The sequence below is a fragment of the Haemorhous mexicanus genome, chromosome 8 (assembly GCF_027477595.1).
Source record: "Haemorhous mexicanus isolate bHaeMex1 chromosome 8, bHaeMex1.pri, whole genome shotgun sequence".
Classification (NCBI taxonomy): Eukaryota; Metazoa; Chordata; class Aves; order Passeriformes; family Fringillidae; genus Haemorhous; species Haemorhous mexicanus.
The window spans coordinates 31433837-31453261 of NC_082348.1; the positions used below are offsets into that span (position 1 = coordinate 31433837).

The 19425-nt window shown below is 42.8% G+C and overlaps 1 protein-coding gene across 6 annotated transcripts in view; it reads left to right on the forward strand.

Moving 5' to 3' along the window:
- Positions 1-19425, forward strand: part of TFPI (tissue factor pathway inhibitor) — a 140998-nt gene that overhangs the window by 88702 nt on the left and 32871 nt on the right. The window contains exon 1 of one of the 6 annotated variants that reach the window (XM_059853474.1): positions 18175-18373. The exons of the other annotated variants lie outside the window; for them this stretch is intronic. The gene's annotated coding sequence lies outside the window, so the exon portion shown is untranslated. Of the gene's footprint in view, positions 1-18174; positions 18374-19425 lie in introns of those variants that run through there. 6 annotated transcript variants of the gene reach the window in all.

A 19425-nucleotide genomic window follows, 5' to 3' on the forward strand; every position in this document is an offset into this window, starting at 1 on the left:
AAATGCCTGTGTTCATGATTTATTTCTAAAATGTTGATGTCATATGAAAAAAAGCAAACCAAAGCATACAAACCCAACCAAAAAAGCCCAAATTTGTGTCCTGATTGATAGCGCTAATTTAATCAATGGTCATTGTGTAAGAAAGAAAATATATAGTAAATTCCAAGATGTCTGTGTTGAAAATGGTTAATTATAATAGTATATGTTCTTGTGAATAATTTAAATTTTTTTTCTCATAAGCAACTGATAACTCTGAAAGACACTCAGCTTTGCTTTCTTGTTATTTTTGACCCTATCCTCTGTTCCCTGTACTACAGTAATAGAAACAAAGAAACATCCTGAAATTTAAAAATTCTTTTGCCTGTATATGTATTACTTCATATTCTGTGGAACAAGTTCTGAAAAACTTTATTTTCTTCTTGCATTTCTGTGTATGAACAATTCCAACCCTAGTCTGGGTCTGTAATCTGTTCAAGCCTCTTTTGCTTACAGAGCTTCTATACTTCTATTTTTGTCAGTTCAGTAGTAAGGAAACAAAAATAAGAGAGACGCTTGCCATTTGTCACACTTGTGAAATTATTTCCACTCAAAACTTGGCATCCTCTGTCCTGACCAAGTAGAAAATACTCTGTGTGCTGTTATAGCTCATTGTAAAATAAAACTGGAAAGAACAACTGAATTTACAGAGCCTTTTTAAAGGAAGCTGGTAATCACAATCCGTCTTTCTGCATATGTAGTTCTTGTCTTAGTTTTCATTCCTGGCTGGAATCTATGCCAGTGTATTCCAGAACTGCAGGGTGCCAGGGGAAGGATGGACCTATCCATTGTAACTTTCCCTCAAATTACTTAAAATTGGAAATATTTAAATCCATCTATCAGTTACATGCTTTCTTTGCATCTAGCATTAAAGTAATGTACTGCTTCCATTTATTACTTTTGTTGTTGTTATTATTATTACAAAGCATTTAAAGGAAAAAAATAATTTGGTCAAATTATATGTGAATATCTTGATAGGATGAAAAGCCCCCATGAACAGGTACCTTGTATCTATATAGCAGCTATTTCTCCAACAAGCAACAAATTTTTAAAATAGAATTGGAGGAATGAAATCTGTTGGGGAGAATATTTAAACATCTTTACTTGAATATGTTCCAACACAGCACTCTGATTGTAAAAAGTCTGTGTTCAGCTTGTATTTAGCTATTGAGAAGAAACTGTTTCTGTGTTTGATTTACTGCAAGAGCTTGTATTAAAAGCTTCTTTGAAACCTAAGTGCCAGCAATTGCAACTTGTTTTTGTGAGGGTGTCCTAGGTTGACTATATGATGCTTTTATCCCCAATCATCTCATTCCGTTTATGCTGAATAGTAAGTTTTGCACCTTTAAGACTTGCTTCAAGGATTGAGGGGGGGAGAGGAGGCGCGCAGTTTGTTTTCAGACACTGAACTCACTCCTACACATTCCTGCTCCTGGACTGCGTTGTCTGCGGATGAACAGATGGCGGAACAGGGCTCTCTTTTTTTTTTTTTTTTTTTGCTTTTAGTTAGTTTAGCTATCTGAGGCAAATAAGTGCCCTGGAGTGTGCTTTTTTTTCCTTTTATTTCCCTTTCTTTGGACCTGTTCACACCTGCTCTGGACTGAACAACCATAAGAGCACCAGCAGCTCGCCTCGGTGGGCCGGGCTGGGTCTGGGCCACGGCATTTCCAGCGCCGGAGGGACTGATAAGGGACTGAGTGAGCTGAACTGGAATCAGGGGAGGGGACTTTCTGGGTTTGTCATCTCCTTTGGAGCAGCAAGGGGTTTTACTGTTTAATATTGTTTAGGTTTTCTTGTTTAATAAACAGTTTTTTTCCACTTTTCTCCAAGGAGGTATTTTCTCCTGGACCGGTTGGGGGAGGGGTGGTAGAATCTGAATTCCTAGGGGGCCCTTTGGGGGTTCTTTCCCAAATTTGCCCTGAACCAGGACAAACACATCAATTGGTGCCCAACGCGTGGCTCGAGAAAGTGGAAAAAAGCATTATTGATTGCATGTTGGTTGTGCTTGCTCTGTAGTGAGTTAAAGCAGTCAGTAGCCATGTTGCTTGATTTCGTAATGTCTCTTGGGGTGGAGGCCTTCATGTCGTTCTGGTCTATAAGCCTTTTTGAGGTTTCAATACCTTTCTGGTCACTAGGATTATTGTCCCTAAGATGTAATTTTCACAGTACAGGGGCACGGATTGGTATAGCTATTTTGCTGGCCTTGGTGATAATGATTTATAGGGCATTTACAAGGTTACTGGAGTCTGCTTACAATATGTATGGTTTATGGTTTCTTCGTCCTACCCCGCGTCCTAGTTCCGGCAGTATGTTTTGGGAATTTATTAGTAATTGCACCCAGTTTGTTAGAGGAGGAGCAGGGAATGAGACTTTCCAGCCTTTCCTTTCCTTCTTCTCCTCTGAATCTGTTATGTCACTTTTTGAGAATGTTCAGTTTCCCCTGAATGGTAAGGAGACCATGTTTCTGGCATTTAATGTGCTAAGCTTCCTCTATATGGTCTGCAGCTTCTCTAGAATGAGGGCTGAGATGTCCAGAGGAGCTGACAAGACCCCTGACCCAGAAGTAGACTCAGGCATAAAAAATGATGAGTGGTGTGGAGAATGGGAAAATATGGGCCAAACCCTGAAGGAATTTTCTGATCCTGTAGACTGGGATTTTCCATGTGAACAAATTCAGAACCCAGCTGAGGTGGGAAAATACCTGAAAGAGAAATGCCATAGTGACTCTAAGGAAATAAGTCTCATTGCAATAAGCTGGGCCCTGGCCTACGCTTATCGCACCCTGCTAGATACTAAAGGGCAGCAGACAGAGGCAGGCAGGCAGGGAGATAAAGCAGCAGCTGCCCCAGTCACTCAGGCTGCAGACAACACTCCAGCTGCTCAGGCTGGAGCTGAACTAGACAGTAAGCCTAAGCCACTGGCAGTTGCTGCAGGAAAGAAGCACATGAGCAAAACCAATCGGCCAGTGACTGACGATGATGATCCAGGGGAAGGACCCTCACCACCAACTACTGATAAAAAGCCCAAAGTTAATGAAACTGATACAGCCTCAGAAGCCAATACTGAGTCCTATTCCCTGAAGGACCTTCGTGGCCTAAGGAAGGATTATACCCGGCGGCCTGATGAATCCATAATTAGTTGGTTAGTCCGTCTCTGGGATGCTGCAGGTGAGGCTGCAGTTTTGGATGGTAGTGAAGCCAGGCATTTGGGATCCCTGTCACATGATCCTGTCATTGACCAAGGAATGATGAGGGGGGCTAACCCTCACAGCCTCTGGGCATGGGTCCTGGGAAGTGTTGCACAAAGATACGTGTGTGCAGACGATCTCTATATGCAGCAAACACAGTGGAAGACCATAGAGCAAGGGATCCAACGCTTGAGGGAAATGGCCGTGGCAGAGATTGTCTTCTCGGATGATGTAAACACTATAAATCCAGACTTGGTACCATGCACATCTCTAATGTGGAGAAAACTTGTACGACTCGGGCCACATGAATATGCTTCTGCTCTAGCAATAATGAAGCGGGATGACGGTGAGGAGACCATGCTGGATATGGCAAAGAAACTCCGAGCATATGCAGACGCTGTGCATGGCCTGACACATGCCAGAATCGCAGCAGTGGAAACACGTCTGCAGAAGTTAGAGGATAAGATAGAGGAGAATCACAAGAAGCTCAGAGAGGAGATTAAGGAAGACCTTCTCCAAATCTCAGCAGTACAGATCAGAGGTTCTGGTGCCCAACGCAGACGCTCCCCAGATGGAGAGAGAAGGTACACCCCACGAGCTGAGCTGTGGTTCTTCCTGCATGATTGTGGAGAAAACATGAGGAGATGGGATGGAAAACCTACTGCTGCTCTGGTACAACGGGTGCATGAACTGAAGACTCAGAGAGGAAGTTCCAAAAGGGAAGCAGCTCCAGTAGCCAGTAACCGAACTGTCATATATGATGATAATGACAATATTTGTGATGCCCTTGAAGGAACCTCCAAGACATATGTCCAGGGAAAAAAGGATAACCAGGCTTAGAGGGGCCCTGCCTCTAGCCAGGTAGAGGCTAGGGCAAACCGTGTTTTTTGGACTGTGTGGATTCATTGGCCTGGCACATCTGAACCACAAGATACGAAGCTTTGGTCGATACTGGTGCACAATGTACATTAATCCCATCGAGACATGTGGGGGCAGAGTCTGTTTCTATTGCCGGTGTGACAGGGGGATCCCAGGATTTCACTTTGGTGGAAGCTGAGGTGAGCCTGACTGGAAATGAGTGGAAGAAACACCCTATTGTGACTGGCCCAGAGACCCCATGCATTCTAGGCATAGACTTCCTCCGAAGTGGGTATTTCAAGGACCCAAAGGGATTCAGATGGGCATTTGGAATAGCTGTTGTAGAGGCAGAGGGCGTCAAGCAATTGAACACCTTGCCTGGACTGTCAGAAGACCCATCTGCAGTAGGACTTCTGAAGGTGGAAGAGCAACAGGTGCCAATTGCCACCTCGATAGTGCACCGCCGGCAGTATCGGACGAATCGAGACGCCGTGATCCCCATTCACAAAATGATCCGTGAGCTGGAGAGCCAAGGGGTGGTCAGCAAGACCCACTCACCCTTCAACAGCCCCATCTGGCCTGTGCGTAAATCTGAGGGAGAATGGAGATTGACTGTAGACTACCGTGCATTGAATGAAGTGACTCCACCACTGAGCGCTGCTGTGCCGGACATGCTGGAACTCCAGTATGAGCTAGAGTACAAGGCAGCGAAGTGGTATGCCACCATTGACATTGCCAATGTATTTTTCTCCATTCCCCTGGCAGCAGAATGCAGGCCTCAGTTTGCTTTCACCTGGAGGGGAGTGCAGTATACCTGGAACCGATTGCCCCAGGGGTGGAAGCACAGCCCCACTATCTGCCATGGACTGATCCAGAGTGTACTAGAAAAGGGTGAGGCTCCAGAACATCTGCAATACATTGATGACATCATTGTATGGGGGAAGACGGCAGCAGAAGTGTTTGAGAAAGGAAAGGAAATTACCCAGATTCTCCTGAAAGCCGGCTTCGCCATCAAAAAGAGCAAAGTCAAGGGACCTGCTCAAGAGATCCAGTTTCTGGGAGTGAAGTGGCAAGATGGACGGTGTCAGATTCCCACTGATGTCATCAACAAGATCACAGCAATGTCTCCACCATCCAGCAAGAAGGAAACACAAGCTTTCCTAGGTACCATAGGCTTTTGGAGAATGCACATTCCTGAGTACAGTCAGATTGTGAGCCCTCTCTACCCGGTCACCCGTAAGAAGAACAAGTTCCACTGGGGCCCTGAGCAGCAACAAGCCTTCACCCAGATCAAGCAGGAGATCGCTCATGCAGTTGCCCTTGGCCAAGTCAGGACAGGACCAGAGGTGAGGAATGTGCTCTACTCTGCAGCCGGGAACCATGGCTTGTCCTGGAGCCTTTGGCAAAAGGTGCCTGGGGAGACTCGAGGCCGACCACTTGGATTTTGGAGTTGAAGCTACAGAGGGTCTGAAGCCAACTATACCCCAACAGAGAAGGAAATTTTAGCAGCCTATGAAGGAGTCCAAGCTGCCTCAGAGGTAATAGGCACTGAAGCACAACTCCTCCTGGCACCCCGACTACCAGTACTGGGGTGGATGTTCAAAGCAAAGGTTCCCTCTACGCACCATGCCACCAGTGCCACATGGAGCAAATGGATCGCTCTGGTCACACAGCGCGCCTGTATTGGAAAACTGAATTGCCCTGGGATTCTGGAAATAATTACAAACTGGCTGGAAGGTGAAAACTTTGGTCTTGCTGATGAAGAGGAAGAAGAAGTGACACGTGCTGAAGAAGCTCCACCATACAATGAACTGCCAGCGGAAGAAATGCGCTACGCTCTTTTCACTGACGGTTCTTGTTGCATTGTGGGAATGAAACGAAAGTGGAAAGCAGCTGTATGGAGCCCCACACGACAGGTCGCTCAAGCTACCGAAGGAGAAGGTGGATCAAGCCAACTTGCAGAGTTCAAGGCCGTTCAGCTGGCCCTGGACATTGCTGAGAGAGAGAAGTGGCCAAGCCTCTACCTTTACACTGATTCATGGATGGTAGCCAATGCTCTGTGGGGATGGCTGGAGAGGTGGAAAGAAGCTAACTGGCAACGTAGAGGAAAACCGATTTGGGCTGCTGATGAGTGGAAAGACATCGCTACCAGGGTAGGGAAGCTACCTGTGAAGGTCCGCCATGTAGATGCCCATGTCCCCAAGAGCAGAGCTAATGAGGAGCACCAACACAATGAGCAGGTAGACCGGGCTGCAAAGATAGAGGTGCCAAGATAGACCTAGATTGGGAACAGAAGGGAGAGTTATTCCTAGCTCGGTGGGCCCATGATGCCTCAGGTCATCAGGGTAGAGATGCCACCTATAAGTGGGCACGAGAGCGAGGGGTGGATCTAACCATGGACAGTATTTCTCAGGTTATCCATGACTGTGAGACGTGTGCTGCCATCAAGCAAGCCAAGCGAGTGAAGCCCCTGTGGTATGGTGGGAGGTGGTCCAAGTACAAGTATGGGGAGGCCTGGCAGATCGACTACATCACACTGCCCCAAACACGCCAAGGCAAGCACTACGTGCTGACCGTGGTAGAAGCCACCACGGGATGGCTGGAAACCTACCCTGTGTCTCACGCTACTGCCCGGAACACCATCCTGAGCCTTGAAAAGCAAGTGCTGTGGAGACATGGAACCCCTGAGAGGATTGAGTCAGACAATGGGACTCATTTCAAGAACAGCCTTATCAACACCTGGTCTAGGGAACATGGCATTGAGTGGGTGTACCATATCCCCTACCATGCACTGGCTGCAGGGAAAGTGGAGAGGTACAATGGACTGTTGAAAACCACTTTGAAAATGTTAGGTGGGGGATCTTTCAAAAACTGGGAGCAGCATCTGGCAAAAGCCACCTGACTAGTTAACACCCGAGGCTCTACTAACCGAGTGGGCCCTGCCCAGTCTGAGCCTTTGCATAGAGTAGATGGAGACAAAGTCCCAGTGGTACATGTCAGAGGTTTATTAGGGAAGACAGTTTGGATCAATTCTGCCTCAAGTACAGACAAACCCATTCGTGGGGTTGTCTTTTCTCAGGGACCAGGTTCCACATGGTGGATAATGCAAAGAGATGGAAGAACATGATGTGTACCTCAGGGAGATCTCATTGTTGGGTGAGACCTACGTGTAAATATCACTGTTTGCTAAATGTTACTACCATTGTCTGTGTATAGCTCTATATTGAATGTCTGATGTATGTGTTTATAGAGTTAGAATATATATTAGTTTTAGTAGTAAGCTGACGATATGGGGATAAGGGGTGGAATGTCCTAGGTTGACTATATGATGCTTTTATCCCCAATCGTCTCATTCCGTTTATGCTGAATAGTAAGTTTTGCACCTTTAAGACTTGCTTCAAGGATTGAGGGGGGGAGAGGAGGCGCGCAGTTTGTTTTCAGACACTAAACTCACTCCTACACATTCCTGCTCCTGGACTGCGTTGTCTGCGGATGAACAGATGGCGGAACAGGGCTCTCTTTTTTTTTTTTTTTTTTTTGCTTTTAGTTAGTTTAGCTATCTGAGGCAAATAAGTGCCCTGGAGTGTGCTTTTTTTTCCTTTTATTTCCCTTTCTTTGGACCTGTTCACACCTGCTCTGGACTGAACAACCATAAGAGCACCAGCAGCTCGCCTCGGTGGGCCGGGCTGGGTCTGGGCCACGGCATTTCCAGCGCCGGAGGGACTGATAAGGGACTGAGTGAGCTGAACTGGAATCAGGGGAGGGGACTTTCTGGGTTTGTCATCTCCTTTGGAGCAGCAAGGGGTTTTACTGTTTAATATTGTTTAGGTTTTCTTGTTTAATAAACAGTTTTTTTCCACTTTTCTCCAAGGAGGTATTTTCTCCTGGACCGGTTGGGGGAGGGGTGGTAGAATCTGATTTCCTAGGGGGCCCTTTGGGGGTTCTTTCCCAAATTTGCCCTGAACCAGGACAGAGGGTTACTCTGTCAAAAAATTTATATGTGTTTATTAGAAGAGTTATCCATGAACTAGAGCAGGGTGTGTGTATTACAGTGTCTTAGCTCTGGGCAAATTTTCTTACCCTGTGGTATGAGCAAGCAAAACATATCCCCCCAACTATCTCTCACGCTGCAAAGAAATTAAATAGGCTGACAGGCTTCTGCCAGAATCTAGTGGAGATTTGTATAGTGCTAGAAATAGATTGCAGAGGATCAAAGAAAAATATTGAGTAATTCTTAATCTTCTTTTACCAACAGCACACAAGCTTTATGAAAAATCCTCCTTCACTGCCTGTTTTCTTATTAAAACAGGGTAATTCAGAAGGTGATGAGAATATTGCAGTGAGGGATTCTTGCCAGTTAAAAATTTGCCACTCAGCAAACTAGGATTTTACTATAACTGTTTGGATTTTCCCACAGGAGCCACACAGTTTTCCATGTGTTGTGAATACAGCTGTTTTAAGCATTCTGAACAGTCCTGTTAAACTCTGCGTTACTAAGGATGTACTTAGCACCCAGGAAACACCTTCAAATCCTGGCTTTCTTTCTTGTGAGCAAAGCAGGACCATTGCATTGTTCTCAGTCCTCCACAGACCTCTCAGAGTCTTTTCTGACTTATCCTCTGGTAGTACTGAGAAACCCAGCATGAGAGCCATCATTTGCTCACTTCTGTTAGAGCACTGCTGTGGATACAGTTTAAATTGCTTCATTAATCCAGTTACTGAGCAGAGCAACATGTCTGAACTTGCTGCATGAGGCAAGAATGCCGCATCAGGAAATTTCTCTGCAGCAACCTGTTGTGTTCTTCTCCTTTCAAAAGCACTGCCTTATTCCAGGGTTATGTTTAGAGTTAGGCACACACTTGAGAGACTTTGGCTGCTCACCATTCCGGATGTTTACTCTTTGTTTTGAAACCATCAAGCCAAAATGGAAAACTCCTGTGAAAGGCATTATGTTCCATTTTCTGTCTCCTGGGAGAGGCAATCTTGCCAAGGATCTGTTTTGGTTTGTTGTTGTTTGGTGTGTTTGCCATGAAACAGTTGCATGGAAGAGATGTTTTGAATCCAGCATCTTCCTTGCAGTAATTTTGCTTCTGAAGAAAGGAGGAAATTATTTTACCACTAACTAATTTGATGGATGTCAGTCATCTAAGGTGGCTCTTGCCTAATGAGTTGGAAAGGGCTTTCCCACCTGGAGCAGTCTGACAGGACCTGTGACACACAACTTTTATCATGTCATGAGTTTCAGTACCACAGTGTATAAAGTATTCCATGTTTGGCACAGTCTTCTCATAATTGATTAGTTTTGAACTTTAAATAAGGCTGGTTTCTTTTCATTCATTTGTAATCCAGTACTTCTCCCTTCTTTGAAGTGCAGTCTGGTGTTTAGTCTTCTTCCACGTGTCTAATCTCATTATTTATTACTTATTTTCTATTACCAGAATAGTAACATTAAATACTAAAAGAATAAAAATCTTTTTCTCATTGCTAGGCAATGTAAGCTTTGCTGAAGATGGATTAGTGCTCTGTCATCTGTGAAACTAAAATTGTTTCCAGTTTCTTGGAGGGTAGGAGGGTAGGAACTTGGTAAAGAGCAGGCAATTGTTCTGAGAGTTGTAAGCTGTGAGAAATGGATTTGTAAAGAATTTTTAGGACTTGATAGAAAGTTTAAGCAGTTTGAATATTTGTGTGTAAATATTGACATAAGGTGTGTTGATTTAGGAAGTAAATTATATATGCTATTATTTGCTAATAGCAGCATTGTGTGGCAAAAGTTAACAGGCTAAAAAACATTTATAAAATATTTTAACCAAGAAATAAGTTAGCTTCTTATAGAATGGCATTGAGTTTAACATCTCTCGTGTCTCACTCTTCATCAAGATTGATAATGGAATAAAATCTTTTAAAACACCTCTCAGTTGCCCCATCTCTATAAAAACTAAGAAAACCAACAGTAAACCAACAGTAAGCACTGTGTAAATATCTGTCCCCTGTTCCCTCGTGAGCATGTGCACTGCAGTAACTCTCACAGGACAAGTGGCTGGGTTTAGCTGTCTAATGACTTCTTCTGAGAACACTTGAAATGTTTGTTTTGCTTAGAGATGCTGTCTTAGATACTGAATAGCAACTGGTAAGAGGCAAAGTTTGGTTGGTGTTTTCCAAAGGACTTTGCTGTCTCTGATTCCTAGAGAAGCCTTTTCCTCTCCAAATGGAAGACTGCAAGTCAGTGATCTGGGGAGGCAGCAGCCAGCCTGAGGAAGTGCAGGTCTTTATCACAGTAATTGTTGGTAATGCTTTATTTTGGATTTTAGCAGATTGGAAAACAGGTTTCCTGCTTGTGTGCCTGGGTTTCCTTCCTGTGTCTGGAGTATGAGCAGGCAGGAGGTGATGGAGCAGAAATGACAAGTGGGGCAGGGGTGCTGGGAGGCACCAGGGTACCCATGGTGGGCTGGGGGGAGCAGACGGCAGCAGGTCTGGCCCTTTGGCAGCTGGGGTTGGGTCCAGATCTGTCTGCCAGGAAATACCTCTCACGGGCTGCTCAGGCTCCCCAGAGCTGGCAGCACATGGTGGTGTCCTCAGCTGCCATCTCCTTCACCTAATCAAACCCTTAAAATACTTTGCTGAGAGTGTTCTGTGGGACCCCTGCTGCTGCTCCTTATGGCACAGCTTGTGCATCTCCTGCACCTGATTTATTCACCAGCCACAAAACAGAGAAAGGCTCAGCCTGGGGGAAACTGGCACAGTGCAAAACCCAAAATGACACACAAGGTGGCCTGGGTGCAGTCTGGAGGAGCAACTGTGACTAGTGCCTCCCAGTCACATCTTCTGTAAAGAAAATAACTTTCACTTCTATTCATCCTATGCCAAGATAAAGAAAATACAGATATGCTCACAGTTTTCTGGGAAATCAGTAGAAAGTCCAATGAATGGGAAGTTCTGCTTGTTTTGTGGTTTTCTAGCTAAAAGCACACTCTGTTTAATTTCAATTTATTTCATTTAACCAAGCGTTAGAAACAGCTAAATAATACTGTCAGAGTATACTTCTAATTGATGATTTTGGTGCTGCTATGATACATTTCAAGGGGGGTTGGAAAAACCCATATAAGGAGTCTCTCAGAATGTAAGCTGCTTATATGTAAGCTTAAATTAGTCAATTTTCAACATTCTGAGCATGTAGAGTTGTGTTTCTTGCACAATTTAGCCTTCTCTCAGTTTTGTTAAAGCAAGGGATAGGTATTCTAGATATTGCAATAGTCAGTCATTTAAATTTACAGCTTTCGTGAACCTACCAGAAACTATTTTTAAATGATTCAGGAAATAATTTATAAATTTCATATGTGCATATATATTCATAAATAAGTATATTATTCTGGTATGGTGTGTGTATGCATATAAGTAATGGCAGAAATTACTGTGCATACATAAAAAGATATGCAGAAATAAATCTCTTATCAGAGCAGTGGAAATAAAAATGGGCACACAAAAAGGAAAGAGTTTTAAAAGTTTAATGGAATATTTTCCCCTGAAAGCAGAAATTATCCTCAGGCCCGAATACTTATAAATATTTAACTTTTGAGGACTCACACTGACTGCAGCCTGATCAGGAATGCAAACCAATAGTAATAATAATGAAGGAATAAATACAAGTGTACTTCTGGCTCTTTCCACATAGAGCACCAAAGCTCTCAGTGCTGCAACAGTGACATCCAGTGACTGAGGCAGCCAGTCCTGGGCTCAGGCTGCATTTGGAATGAGCACTAAAGGATATGGATGGAAAGAGATGCTTGTTCGCTAAGATCTTTAGTGCAACACTGGGCTCATTAAGAGGATAATTAGAAATGCCACAGGAGAATGAAGTGGATGATAAAGAGGTTATCAAGAAAAATGATTTATTGAATTAATCTATATCTGTTTCAGAAATAGGCATTTGCTGAGCCAAGTAGTGTTATGAACAAGTTCAGAGGTGTTAAATGTTGAGTTGAAACTGTAACTGTTAAGAATACGTTCGTAGGTTGATGCAATTAGAAGCGTTGAACAGTTAAGAATGTTAATAGTTGTTGCATGTTAAACTTTTAATCCCCTGCCTTACTGATGTCTTTGTTGCCCCTAGTTGGGCAGTGCTTCCCCTGCTCCCTAAGATGGCGCCCGATAACATTCCTGGGAAATATGCAAATGAAGAGACATTCTAAGAACTCAAACCAAAGGGCCGTAAAACCAAGGAGGAATTCAACAAGCCAAGCTATGAGCCATGTCGGCGGAGGGTTCTCCTACTCTGCCAGCAAGTTTTTGGGTGTCACCGTGACTTTGCTGGAGCTGGACCAGAATGAGGACCCTAGACAGCGAGCCAGAGTTGTCTTCCTAGGCACGCCCGTGAGGACGGAAGCCCCAGTTCTGCTGCAAAGCAAAACTGTCTCTCTCTCTCCTCCTCTGCGTCACCAAAGGGAGCAGTGGTGGTGTGCGCGACCCCTCGGCCCCCCCCCAGAGATGATCACTTAATAAAGGCATCCAAAAGGAGCAGGTCTCCTTGCCCTTTTTTTTTTACAGTAGGAATATATTATTTTAAAACAAGTGCTTTGTCCAGAGGCAATTTGTTCCATGAGCCTACACACATCCCCTTTTTTATTATTTAACAAAACAGAATTCAGTAAGTAATACTTCTACTCTATTTTGCTGCAGATATGATCTACCTTAGATCTAAATGCACCTGTATGATGGAAAGTTCTTTCAATTTTTTGAATTAATGAAATAAAAATACCAAAAAGAAATAAGAAATCTGCCTTTTGTAGGGAAGGTAATAAAATGCTTACTGTCCTTTTACATAAGACATCCCTTTCTCTGTTTTGGTTGAAGATATTGTGAGATTTAATGAAATTCACACTTCATAGCTGCTGGCTTTAAAAATGAGTGGTGTTTGATTCTGACCTGACCCCTTGCTTCCTTAGTTATCCAATTTTTTTTTATTGGATATGAGTCTTGAAATCTCCACATTATTCCAAATGTCACATGATATCTGCTGTACTTTGATTTCTGTATTGAAGTACAGAAGTAGCTTATCTCTGGGCTTTTAAAAAAGGTAGTAATGGGAACTAATTTTTTAGGATTTCAACTTCAAAGCATGCTCCAAGCTGCTCCAAGCATGCTCTATGTTTTACTCTTAAGAAACTGGTGAGTTAAAAAAAACGTATATGAGTTATATAAGGTCATAAGCGAAGATAAATGCACAGAAAAATGGATTAAAAGAATTACAAGAATTATAACTGCCCAGATGGAACCAAGAAATGGGAAAGTTTCTCACATCTGTCCTCTGGCAAGAGGCTGTAGTTTGATTGTGATCCAGGAAAATAAGAGAAATTTAATCCTTAGGATTATATTGCTTCTCCCTGCTCATTTTAAACAATACTCAGATTATTAAATATGCTGGGTATTTAACCCCTGCTTCATCTGGTATCAACACAGGGAATGTTATATTTTGGTGGTATGCTAGTACTGGGTTTCTGTAGGGTACAAGATGACAGTGTTCTGCCTAAAAAAAAAACCAACTTTTTTTTAAAAGTCCTGGACTTGGAGGCAAAACTTTTTGAAAGCTCAACTTCTTTCAGGAAAAACAACAACAGCACCAGTTGACTGCAGAACCTCTGCACTTCTGCTGGGCAAAGCAGAAGTTAAATTTCAAGAGAACCAATTGCTTACCATGAGACAGCTGGGCTTAGAAATCAGAAAGGCAGATGCTGAATGTTTTCCTTGCTGCTGCTCAAACAGGCTGGATAGCTCAGCTTGGGAAGATTTTCAACTAGTAAGAAGTTGATCCGAAGTTGATTTTCAGCTAGTAAGAAGTTGATCACTTTCCTCTCATCCATCACTCAGTTCCTTTCCTCTTCTCACCCCTGAAGAAAAAAAGCATATTAGGATAGTCCACTTACCTGACTTCCCTTTGATAGCCCTGTTAAAGATTTGACTTTCAAAACACAAAACCCCAAGAAAAAACCCTAGCAAAAATAAATTTGGATGTTGTGTTGAAGATACTCCCTTTCAAAGATGTTTAATATTTAGATGTCTAAAATATATTTTAAAGATGTTTAAATACTACATTTCCATTAGTAATGGTATGTATTACTTAGTTATTACTAGTTTGGAGTGAGGATAGAAACAAAGCCTGAATGTTTGTACTCATTGTACTATCTCAATGATCTCAATGTTCTGCCTTCAGGAAAAATAGTCACCTTCTATGTTCATTTCAGTTTCAGTCTCTAGAAAATCCTTGAGATAGCCATGGTTTTTAAATAGGATCAGAAAGTTACAGGAAAGAAACAATAAGAGTGGAGCGAGGGGTGCATCAGAGAGACAGCTCTTCAAGTGATAGCTTCTGGATTCTGATCTTGCTTTCAGTAAGGAAGATCTTTCATTTTCACTTCCATTCACGTGTTTTTAGTCAGCATTGAAATATTTAATACTACAGAGACTACTATAATGGAACAAGTATAAACCAGTAATAGAGCCATTTGTAAAACTCAAACTGAAAGGAAATTAAGCTATGTTCCTCTCTTTCTCTGTGTTCCTCTGTTAGAACCTAGCAAGGATTTTGTGTGGCTGTGGTGACAGTGACTGTCACAACTTAGCTCTCACTTTTAGGCTCACTGGGCTGAGCCAGCTGTGCTGGTGGTGGTTTTCCTGCCAGATTGATCTCGGGTTTCTTATCCTTGTGAGAATTCAGAAATAGCCGTGCTGTCCCATCTCCTAGCACCAGTAGGAGTATTAAGTTATGACTCCGTTTGTTGAAGGCAGGAGGCAGACGCCTCTCAGCTCTGAGAACTGAACAGCAGGAAAATCAAGTGGCATCAAAATCAAGTCGCTAGAGGGCAACAAGACACCACAGACTTTGTGTTGTTAAGGATCGAGAAATATCACACCCTCACCGAGGAACAGCTGTTTGAGGAACAGCTTATGTAAGCCTTTGTGTTTTCCCAACTGTGTGACACAGTGGATCTTGCTTCAGAAATGATAGAGCTTAAAATATTAATTTTATTATGTCTGCAAAAACAAAATTTATAATATAATTTTGTGTTGCTTTATCTCTGTTCTGGTACAGTAAAAGATTGGATATTTGTGCATCATTTTAATTTCTAAACAGCATGTACATAGGGCTATGGTGAATTATAACATATTATCCTAAAACCCATGCACTATATACAAATAAAAATATACAGGTTAGGAAAATTTGAATTTGTAGTTCACTGTCTTTCCCTCCATCCCTTTCAGTCAGCCTGAGCACCCATCCAAACTGGTAACAGACATTGCAGGGGACAGTGACCCTGCCCCAGTCCTCTGCAGCTTTTAGGGTAGTTAGCTCTTACCTTCCATTTCTTGCTGTCTGCTGGCACTAACAGTGTTGTCAGTGTAAAACCAGCTTGCCACACTGTGGTGGAAATGTAGGCTGTGTAATACAGGGACATGGTGGAGAGAAGGGTGGATTACCTGGCCTGAAGCCACTGCTGGGTCTCAAGGAAGAGTCAGGTGCTTTTAACCCATGTGTTGGAAGCATTTTGCAGATGCCAAGACTTTTACCATTAGTATTGTTATCCTTGCCTACCTTGTGCAGGCCAGCAGTCAAGACAGGGCTCCAGGCTAGGGGTTTCCTGGCATTGCACATTGTGTCCTATTTTGGCTCCTGGAAAAAGTGGGGCTGTCATCAGAAGCAGCTTCATTGTGAGAGCTCCCAGCTGACAACATGGAGTAAAGAGATTTTTCTGTGGTCAGAGGGTAGCTGGCAATGTGCCTTTTTAAGCAGTGTCTGTTCATCAGGCTTGTAATGATGCTGACCTCTTACACAGACCTTCCTTTTCTAATTCCCTGATCTCCCAACTTGTTGGGAATAATTCTTTGCACTTTCAGAAGACTAATCACATCAACTTTGGACTCTTCAGAGCCAAGTACTGAGTACTGCAAGTATACACAAACCATCTTTTTCATGGCACATCTGTTTTAGTTTACTCTAGCTGTACTATTGTATATGTCTGCTAATTGATACCTCTCAGGTAGGGACATTTTCCACTGTGGAACGACAAGAATTAGCAGCAGGCTTCAGGGCAGGCCAGGGATTAGTGTGATTGTCTAGGCCAGGTCAGAGCTGAATGGAATTCTGTGATCACACTAAAGGTTCAAATCAGCTCTGTTTTCATCTTCAAAGTCTGATTCCAGCTTCAACTGAAGTCTTTTATGTTGTAGTTATAATGCAAACTAAATTAAGAGGACAACTAAATTAATCCCTGGCAACTAAATTAGGACTGCGTGTGGGAGCTGGAGAGGCATCAGTAGAAAAGAAAGCAAAACTGCTTATCTGAAAATGAAATAATTTCCTTGGAATTTTTCTTTTGAGTATGCATTCCTCAAGCACATGGTGACATTTTTATTCTCATTTAGTTTTATTATTTCCCAAAGATTTCTTAGTCTAAGGGTTTTGTTCTCTTATACTTTCTTTATCTGTTTTTCTCCCCTTATTTGATAATACAATGTCGAATGTGTTTTAAACTGTAGCTTTTCCCTTTTATTTTTTCATGTCTGTGTGGACTATATCTTTCAGCATTCCTTTGAGTTACCTGAGTAAGGCCTTGTGAGAAAAAGACTAATGTGAGCACATTGACACAAACTTCTTTTTTGTGTGTGTTCATTAAAAAGAAATCTCATTAATACAGCAATAAAAAAATCCACTTGAATTTATGGCCAGACCCAGTTCTTAGATTCAAAATAAATTTGCGTGGATTTGTAATTTCAGACCATTCAGCATCCGGTACAACTAAAACCAAAGCAACTTTCTTTGTAAATTGCTTGTAGAGTGGAGCAGGTTTGAAGCTATCCACACAGATTCTTGTTCATCTGCCTAGGTGCATTATCAAAATTGAGAAGTATGTACATTTTTTGAAATCTATTGAGTTTTGTTTCTGTTATAAATGTACAGACATTTAAGTCATGGTGTAATTGTAGTGCGTCTGCTTTGGACTGTCTTTCTTGTGACCCTCAAATAGATTTTTGGGTAGCACTGATAGATGCTAATTCTTAAAACAGTGTTTTTCATTTGCTGTGCTGTGACGCAAATGACAGAGTGCCCATTTCCTTTTCACTGACCTCTGCAGCTGGCTTGCCTCTTCCTTTATCTGAGCTGGTAATTAGTAACTGCAGGGTAGAACCTGGTCCTAAGCGTTTGAACTGTCCCTTTACTTTGGGAGTGCTTCTACTCCATTTCAGGACAGTTAATCCATTTGATTATTGACCCAGTTAATAGTAAGTAGACTCAGCTGACTATTGGCTTTGTTCAGAAAAGTATTACAATCGTTTTTACAGTCAGGAACAACAGCCAGGAGATCCAAGGAGCTGTCAGGAGCCCTTCTTTTTGTGTCAGAGATAGTTATTCCATTAGCTGGCCAGGACAAACTGCCAGTTTGTTTCAGGATGGTGATGAGCAGCTGAATATAATCTTCAATGAAAGTGATTTAACTACCTGTTTATCATTGCCCAGAAATAATTACAATGAGTTACAGCTACTGACTGCGTAGGTTATTGTGCTTGAGCTGCTATTTATGTCTCTCTTACTGTTTAATTCCTTACCTGGGAAATTCCTATCCTGTGTTTTCAAGACTGAGATTCTGGACATGTGTTTCTACACGCACAGGTTACAAGGTCTCTGAGGGTCCCCATCCCTATCAGCCATGGTACTCTTAATGACACTGAGCTCGAGTTTTAGCACGCACTGGTGTGATGTTTTAGTAGATGGGATGCTGTAGCTGCAGGCAGAAAAGCCTTTGTGAACAGCTCCAGACAGCCGGGTGAGCAGCGTGGCTTCGTTTAAAAAGAACAAAACACTGCAGTCCATCACATCGCATCCCTTAAACTTGCAAGGAATAACAAAGCATCCTCACGGGCTGTCAGAGCCTGCCAGGGACAGCGACTAAACCATCTCACAGTCCCTCGCTCTGTCGAGGCGCACTTCATTTCAGCCCGTGCTGTTTGGAAAGCAGCTGCTGCCAGCCCCGGGCAGATGAGAGCTCCCAGGAGGAAGCATGCGCGCCGCTGCCGGGGATGTCTGCTTGCTGCCCGGGATGTCTGCTTGCTGCCCGGAGCCAGCCCGTGTCAGAGCTCGGTTCCAAGCGCCGGAGCGGCGGGAGCTGAGCAGCCAGATCAGCTTGCAGCCCTGCCTTTGTAGCTTTACACCACACCCCTCTAACGTGGATTACTAGGGAAGGATCACACTCGGCTCTGATTCAGTAATTCCCTCTTTCTTCAAGAGCTGTCGCTAGGAGTTGGGTGAGTACTTTGCAACAGACTGTGGGTTTTAACGGAGTAATTTATTTCCTTTAGCTGCCGAAAGCAGTATCAGCTGGTGGCTTTTCTTTAGATGCAGTAGTCAGATGTTTAGATTCAAAGTCCAGCCAAGAGTGCTGCAAAAAGGGAGAGACTTCTTTTCCTCTGCAGTTTTGAAACAGCAGGACAATGAATATACTTGCATGATTAATGCAACTAACATTTGGTTGCCATAATCTCAGTCTCAGGTATTTTAAGCTGTAAATCAGTTCTTGGAAAGGAGGCCGTCCTAAAGCGGAATAAGCTAATTCTGATCAATAGTTTGAGTTTGAAGAAAAGCTTTTACTTTTTTACAGTGAATGCAGGAGAGGCTCGATTCAAGCAGAGTGGTCTGCCAGGCTGTTTCAAATGAGGCAGTTAGTTTCAAATGAGAAGTTAGTCTGAGGCAACTAACTTCTGAAGCAATTCATATTTTGAGAAGTACAGGAAGATTTTAGGAGAATCAAATTAAGCTGTTAAGACAGAAGCCAATTTCATTCACAGTATATTTGAAATTTACAAGAAACTAGTGAATGAGGCATCCAGTTGTATCTGTAACAAATGAATGCTGCACCCCAAAAAAACAGAATATTTTCTGTGACTTTTGTAATATTTTACTTAGAATAATTTATGTAAACTTCAGTTTTAGTAACTGTGTAAAACAAAGAATTTATACTAGCCTGTATTTTAAAATATTGCTAGAATTGGCCAATATATTTTAAAAAATTGCAATTTAAATGAGGGAAAGGCCCATAACAATGGGAAATTAGAGGTAGGGAGAAAAACAGCAATTTGGATTGGGGGAGGAGTGTGTGGATGGTCAGTCTGACTCAGTGCTCCAGGAATTAGCTATGAAAGTCTCATGGGAAACATGTAAAGATATGAACCTTCCTTCCTGAGTGTCTTATGGGCAGACACAGAGACAGGAAGTGCAGCTGTCAGTGCAGATAGGGACAGCAAGGATGTGCTGGAGGAATTGCTGGGCACCTACTTGGGCAAAGCTGTCAGCCTTTGGC